The sequence below is a fragment of the Monodon monoceros genome, unplaced genomic scaffold (assembly GCF_005190385.1).
Source record: "Monodon monoceros isolate NGI ecotype Baffin Bay Population unplaced genomic scaffold, NGI_Narwhal_1 Super_Scaffold_5, whole genome shotgun sequence".
Classification (NCBI taxonomy): Eukaryota; Metazoa; Chordata; class Mammalia; order Artiodactyla; family Monodontidae; genus Monodon; species Monodon monoceros.
The window spans coordinates 4090983-4099255 of NW_021703782.1; the positions used below are offsets into that span (position 1 = coordinate 4090983).

Consider the following 8273-nt stretch of genomic DNA (forward strand, 5'->3'; position numbering starts at 1 on the left):
TTGGTGATCTTTGATTTGTGATCTTGGATGTTACTGTTGTAATTGTTTTGGGGACACCATGAACCTTGCCCCTATAAGGTCAGGAATTTAATCTTCAGCGTGTGTGTGTTCTGACTGCCCCTCCAATCGACCATTCTCCTGTCCCTCTCCCTGTCCTCAGGCCTCCCTATTGTACACAAAACTATTTAAACTAGGAGAGTTAATAACCCCACAATGGTCTCTAAGTGTTCAAGTGAAAGGAAAAGTCACATATATCTCATTTTAAATCGAAAGCTAGAAATGATTAAGCTTATGTGAAAGCCAAGATAGGCTGAGAGCCACGACTCTTTCACCAAACAGTTAGCCAAGTTCTGAACGCAGAGGAAAATTTCTTGAAGGAAATTACAATTTGAATCTAAAATATGATACAAATGAACTTATTTACAAAGCAGAAACAGACTCATAGACATAGAAAACAAACTTATGGTTACCAAAGGGGAAAGGGGGTGGGGGAGGGGTAAATGAGGAGTTAAGGATTAACATATACACACTACTATATATAAAACAGATAACCAACAAGAACCTATTGTATAGCATAGGGAACTATATTCAATATCCTGTGATAAACCATAATGAAAAATAATATGAAAAAGAATTATATATAACTGAATCACTTTGCTGTATGCTTGAAACTAATACAACATTGTAAATCAACTATACTTCAATTTTTAAAAAATGTGCTACTCCAGTGAACACACAAATTATAGGAAAGTGAAACAGCCTCATTGCTGATGTGAAGAAAATTTTAGTGGTCTCAGTAGAAGACCAAACCAGCCACAACATTCCCTTAATCCAAAGCCTAATCCAGAGCAGGGCCACAACTCTTCAATTCTCTGAAGGCTGAGAGAGGTGAGGAAGCTGCAGAAGAAAAGTCTGAAGGTAGCTGAGGTTGGTTCATGAGGTTTAAGGAAAGAAGCCATCTTCATAACATAAGTGCAAGGTGAGACAGTAAGTGTTGATGCAGGAGCTGTAGCAAGTTATCCCAAAGATCTAACTAAGATAATTAATGAAGGTGGCTACACTGAACAACAGATTTTCAGTGTAGACAAAACAGCCTTCTATTGGAAGAAGATGCCATCTAGGACTTTTATAGCTGAAGAGGAGAAGTCAATGCCTGGCTTCAAAGCTTCAAAGGACAGGTTGACTCTCTTGTTAGGGGCTAATGTAGCTGGTGACTTCAAGTTGAAGCCAATGCTCATTGACCATCTGAAAATCCTAGGACCCTTAAGAATTATGCTCAATCTACTTTTCCTGTGCTTTATCAATGGAATGGCAAAGACTGAATAGTAGCACATCTGTTTACAGCATGGTTGACTGAATATTCTAAGCCTACTGTTAAGACCTACTGCTCAGAAAAAAAAAAAAGATTCCCTTCAAAATATTACTGCAGATTGACAACACACCTCGTCATTCAAAAGCTCTGATGGAGTTGGACAGTGAGATTCATGTTGCTTTCATGCCTGCCAACACAGCATCAATTCTGCAACCCATGGATCAAGGAGGAATTTCAATTTTCAAGTTTTATTATTTAAGAAACGCGTTTAGTAAGACTATAGCTGCCATAGATAGTGATTCCTCTGATGGATCTGGGAAAAGTCAACTGTAAACTTTCTGGAAAGGATTCACTATTCTAGATACCAATAAGAAGATTCATGGGAAGAAGTCAAAATATCAACATTAACAAGAATTTGGAAGAAGTTGATTCTAACCCTAATGGACGACTTTGAGGTGTTCAAGACTTCAGTGGAGGAAGTAACTGCAGATGTGGTGGAAACAGCAGGAGAACTAGAATAAGAAGTGGAGCCTGACCTAAGTGTCCATTGACAGTTGAATGGATAAAGGAGATGTGGCACATATATACAATGGAATATTAGTCAGCCATAAAAAGAAACGAAATTGAGTTATTTGTAGTGAGGTGGAGGGACCTAGAGTCTGTCATACAGAGGGAAGTAAGCCAGAAAGAGAAAAACAAATACCTTACCCTAACACATATATATGGAATCTAAAAAAAAAATGGTCATGAAGAACCTAGGTGCAGGACGGGAATAAACATGCAGACCTACTAGAGAATGAATGGACTTGAGGACATGGGGAGGGGGAAGGGTAAGCTGGGACGAAGTGAGAGAGTGCCGTGGGCATATATACACTACCAAATGTAAAACAGATAGCTAGTGGGAAGCAGCTGCATAGCACAGGGAGATCAGCTTGGTGCTTTGTGACCACCTAGAGGGTTGGGATAGGGAGAGTGGGAGGGAGGGAGATGCAAGAGGGAAGAGATATGGGGATATATGTATATGTATAGCTGATTCACTTTGTTATAAAGCAGAAACTCACACACCATTGTAAAGCAATTATACTCCAATAAAGATGTAAAAAAAAAAAGAAGTGGATCCTGAAGAGGTGAGTGAATTGCTGCCATCTCTGGATGAGAAGTTGCCTCTTCTGTAAGAGCAGAGAAGGTGCTTCCTTGCGATGGAATCTACTCTGGGTGAAGATGCTATGAGGATGGTTGAAAGGACAACAAAGGATTTAGAATATTATCTAAACTTAGTGGATAAAGCAGCAGCAGGGTTTGAGAGGACTGAGTCCAATTCTGAAAGAAGTTCTACTATGGATAAAATGCTGTCAAACAGCATTGCATGCAACAGAAAAAGTGTTCATAAAAGGAAGAGTCAATCGATGTGGCAGACTCCACTGATGTCTTGTTTTAAGAAATTTCCACAGTCACCCCAGCCTTCAGCAACCACCACCCTGGTCAGCCAGCAGCCACCATCGAGGCAGGACCCTCCACCAGCAAAAAGATTATAACTCTCTAAAGGCTAAGATGATGGTTAGCATTTTTAGCAAAAAAAGTGTTTTCTAAATTAAGGTATATGAATTGTTTTTTAAGACATAATGCTATTGCATACTTAACAGACATCAGGATACTATAAGCATACCTTTTATATGCAATGGGAAAACAAAAAATTTGTGGGATTTGCCTTATTGCAATATTTGCTTTATTGCAGTGGCCTGTAACCAAACCCGAAATAGGTATGAGGTATGCGTGTATAGAAAACCCAAAAGCAACAAGTGATGTTTGAAAAAAATCTGAATATTTTTATTACCACAGTGAATTTAAACTAATTGTGCCAAGTAAAAGACTAGGGTATCAGATTATATATGAAAATCTAGTAGCATGCTATTTATAAGATACACACTAAAATCATAAGATTATAGAAAGCTTGAAAATAAAAGGATGGAAAAGACACAAGAAGGAAAAAAAAAGTTGAGTTTGTTACTGGACAAAACATTCAATTAACTAAGTAAGCAAATAATAAAATAGTCTAAAACTACATAAATTTTCACAACAATAGAAAAAACTGAAAAATTCACCATTACAGTATGTAACTGTACCATATCTCTCTTAATTATTTGTTTTGCAGGCAAGAATTTAGTGAAGATAAAAAATTTTGAACAACACAAATAATGACTTCCATTTATTGAAAATATTAAACTATGAAAATAATAGCTTGTGAATTACTTGAACACACATTGAACATTTGCAAACAACTGGCCATTTTCTAAAATAAAAAGCAATTTTTGATAACTATCAAAATTAAGAATGTATAAAACTCGTCCTCTTATGATAAGACAAGTAAATTTTAACAGCCAGTAAAAGACAGGAAACAACAAAAATCTCTGTGCTTGAAAATTTAAAAGCACACTGCTAAAAACCTCAGTCCAAAAATAATTCATGGTGATAATTTATAAAATAATTAGAATATAAGATATATGCATATCAATGAATGTGATATACAGTGACAAAAATTCTTAGAGGGAAATTATCATAAATTTTTCTAATAAAATGATACTTAAAAATAGTGACCTTATCATTTGAATTAAGATGTCAGTAAAATAATAAGGAAAATATTATATTGAAGAAGAAATTAATGATACAGTACACTAAGTTATAATAGACAATATCAACAAAGCCAAATGTTAATTCTTTTATATGACTAATCAAATAAAAAAATATTTTTGAAGGGAGTTAAGAAACAAAAATGAGAACGCACACCTAATGTAATAATCTTAGTACAATGTGTTTATTTTTAGTGCAATTTATTTAATGCAATATATTGCTACAATTGTAGCAAACATTTAAAAATGTATGAGAATGCTATTAAAATCTTCATGGCAATGTATTTGTAGCTTAGATGAGATGGACAACTTTCTAGGAAAATAGAGTTAATTAAAATAAATTCAAGAAAGAATGCTTAACTAATATTGTAACCAGTTTAAAAATGAATCAATTTTAAACATTTTCCTAAAGGAAGTAAATTGTTAAAGTATGTAAATTCTTTTCAAAATATGAGGAAACTGGTCATTCTTTGTATATTTAAGTTTCTCTCTCATAGAAAACAAAAAAAACCCAGAACACCTCCCAAATATTTTTATGAGGTCTGCACAACTGCTTTAACAAAATTAGACACATGCAGGAAAAGAAAAATTTTCTGAATGATTGCATTTATGGATATAGATTTAAAAAGAAATCTTAAACAAAATGTTAGCAAACACAAACCACGTGCAAAAATCCAATATATTATGAAATGGAGTTAACCTACAAATATTGGGACAGTTTTTAACAAAATGTGGTACTTTACCACATTTACACATTAAAGTAGAAAGACATATGAGCATCTCAGTAAGTGTAGGAAAAGTATTGACAAATTTCAACATTTATTTTTGAAATCAGTTCAGTGCTGGTACTTATGCTGATAATGTGTATCTACATAATTCTTTCAGAAATTATAATTCTCAACAGTGAAATTTTAGAAGAATTCACTCTAAATAAAGAACAAAATTAAAATGTGCACTTTCCTTGCTTTCTGACCTCAGCTAGTATTTCCAATGAAAAAAGAAAATAAATATTATAAGAGTGATAAAGAAAACAAAGCTGTGAATATTGTGGAAGATGTGACTATCTTCATTGAGAATCCAAAATAGTGTACCAACAAATGATTAGAAATAATAGATAAATTTAACAGAATATCTGCTTGAAGGTCAATATACACGGGTCAACTAAATTTTAGAAACTAACAGGAAGCATATAGAAAATACAATATTTATTTCATTAAAAAGTACCTCAGTAACGAATTAAAACTTTTCGGGAAAATAGAATTTATTTATTCATTTCCTAATTGATATTCAGACACAGTACTATTCCATTTAAAATCCCAGCAAGATTTTGCTAAACCTTGGCAAGATCTTTCTCATACTTATATACAAAGAGTATGGACTAGGGAAATTGTTCTACCAGATAGGAAAATTGATTTTAAACCTAGGATAATTGAGACTGAGTTAAAGGGGTAGTCAAATGAAATGATAGAACAGCAAAAAAATTCTCAGGAGCAGACATACTTATGTGAAAACTCAGATGTTGCAGACTTCCCTTTGCATGGCATTAGGGAAATGATCCTACAATAATTTGTTATTTTTAGAGGAATATTGAAGTTAGATCTTTAGTTTTCACTATATACTAGAAAATAATTGCTGATGGATTAATCCCTTGAATGAGATGCAACATTTTTAGTCATTTAGAAGAAAGTATGCCTTTTTAGTTCATTTTATGTGTATGAATCACAGCACTGAGATCAATTCACATAATAATCCAAATATAAAGAGAAAAATATTTTGTGTAGTAAAGAGAAATACGTGAAATGGGAGTGGTAAAAATGTGTTCCTCTCTAGTAAATGATACCTTTTCTGATGGTATAAAGCTTTCCCCAAAATCATCTCAGTTGAGCCCAGTGACAAACTATGAAAACAAGTACGGTAGGTGTTATTTTCCCAATTATTTAAGGTAATTGTTAAACAGGAAATGTCCCACCCCACCCCCAAAAGAGATGTCCAGGTTCTAGTTCCTAAAACTCCTGACTTGTACCTTGCAAAACAAAAGGGACTTTGCAGATGTGATTAAATGATGGATACCGATTGGACCAGATAGAGGAGGGATGATTCTCATCAGTTGGTTTGGTGTCAAAGGCATGCTCCCCGCTGAGCCCTTTGCTGTCTCAAAGAATTGGACAGCCCATGAATGCCAGTATTTTCCCAGCCAGAAAGGTTATTTTTTTTAAGATAGCGAAACATTATAATATTCAGAAAATAAAAAAATATATAAACAATACAGTATAGTAAGAAATCTTTATGACATAGTAATAGCAATTATTATTAAATGTATTAACCGTATATTACATCATTTACATTTGATCAGTAAAATGAACAACTTCACTTATCAAAAAACACCTTAAATGTTGTGAAAAAGTCAGTTGAAGAAACAGTTTGCCACAGGTCCTGAGCATCCTTGTGTGTTTTTGCTGCATGTGACAGACTGAAAGCTCTCCTGATCTGAGCCAGCTCTATGGCTGATCACATAGAAAACTGTGTAGGTCAAAGGGATTGGTGTAACTGCCGTGTAACCAACTGCCTGCTTCCCTGGGTGCGTGTGGAGGGCATGAAGGAGGACAGGCATGTTTGCTCCTTGGTACAGTGTTTGCTCTTTGGTCAACATAGGCAGGACCCTTAGCCCTGAGTCCCTTAGCTGTGAATCCTGTCTACTTTGCATGTGGTATGTACGTGCTTGTCAGAGATAAACACAGCTGAATGCTAGATAAAGCTGGAAGGATGGATTTTCATCATGCTGTACTACTGCTATAAGGAAGAGTCCAGCATGAACTGAATTCAATTTCTATCTGTACGGAGGTGACTCAGTATTTTAAAGGGGCATGAGCAAGGGCGCGGTAGAGTGAGTGAATGAAAAATACAAAAGGAGGACAGGAATGTTGGTCCGTGAATCCCATCCGGGTTTGCTAACTGGCGTTTATGGAAATTAGGCTCCTCCCCTTCCACAGAGGCTGGGGGACCAGGGCCCTGTCTTCAGGTGTTGTATGGAACAAATAGTACATTCTTTTCGCAGCTTCAGTTTTTTCAGGAAGGCACTTTAAAAGGTGGGAAGGTCACCCTAGGGATGTGGCCTTGAGATGATAGCAACCATGCTAATGTTTTGTTCAAGACTTCATAAGCCTAGGTTGAGGCTAGTCGAGAACAGGGCTAAGAGGGAGCCTAGTAGAGTTTGGTCAAGGAGGGAGTCCTGGCAGCCTTGACGCAGTTCTTCATTCTCATGGAATTGAGAGCAGGAGAAAGGGTGAAAATATGGTAATACTCATGACGTTTGCTGCCGTGTTGTGAGTAATGGTTTCTTCTCTCTTATTTAGAATTTTCTTGTCTTCGTCAGTACCTGTGACATGGTGCTGCCGAGCTAACATGTGCCTCTGTAGGTAGGGTACAATCTCAGACCCTTCACGTTCCTGACAGCCATCAACCTAAAGAAGATATTTGTGACATCTGGAACCAACACACAGTATACTATACATAGAAAGAATTTCTGGGAATTAATAAGAAGAGGGAAAAACAACAAAGTAAAAACAGACCTAAGAAAGGATTGGTTGTTTAAAATAGAAAAAATGTTAAATAAACAAATAAAAATATGTTCTTAACTTCACTTGTAATTAGTGAAATAAATATAAGTGAGATCACAATAAGATAGAATTTTACACTCATTATTTTGGCCACAAGTAAGATGTGTGACAATAGCCAGTTTTGGATAGGATATGGAATGAGGAGAAATTTTATAATTTGTTGTTTTGAGTGTACAATGGTAAAAACCACTTTGGAATAGATTAGCATTCAATACTCTGTAATCCTGCAATATTTTCTATTATCTTGCAACTGAAGGGGAGCAGATACACCACTTCAAATATGACATAGACATTCAGGGCATTCCACACCAAATTATGCCGTTTTGCTGTATTGATTATTTTGAGCTGTAGGCACTTGGTAAAAAGGCGGTAGAGGGAGAGGCTTTCTCTGAACTCTTTTTATCTGTCCAAACATAAATTCTACAAAAGGAACAAAAGGAACTGCATGGCCACAGATCCGCTCCCCAGGAGCTTCATCAACCAGGGAAGATTGACTCTTAATCACAGGAGAGACTAGAAATCAATTCCACACGCAGACAAACTTTGTCACAAACTGTCAGATCCCCCATCTCTCCTTCTAAGGGCTCATTCATCTTTCCTAAAAATCATTTCCTCTCCCCTAAGTTGTCGACATCCCCCTCCCCTTTCCCTATTAAAATGGTATGAATGAATTCTAAGCCACCTTGGGGAGTAAATGATACACTTTTCCCTGTGTAT

At 35.7% G+C, this 8273-nt stretch overlaps 1 pseudogene; it reads left to right on the plus strand.

Moving 5' to 3' along the window:
* Positions 1-213: 213 nt before the first annotated feature.
* Positions 214-2862, plus strand: LOC114883730 (annotated as a pseudogene).
* Positions 2863-8273: the final 5411 nt, after the last annotated feature.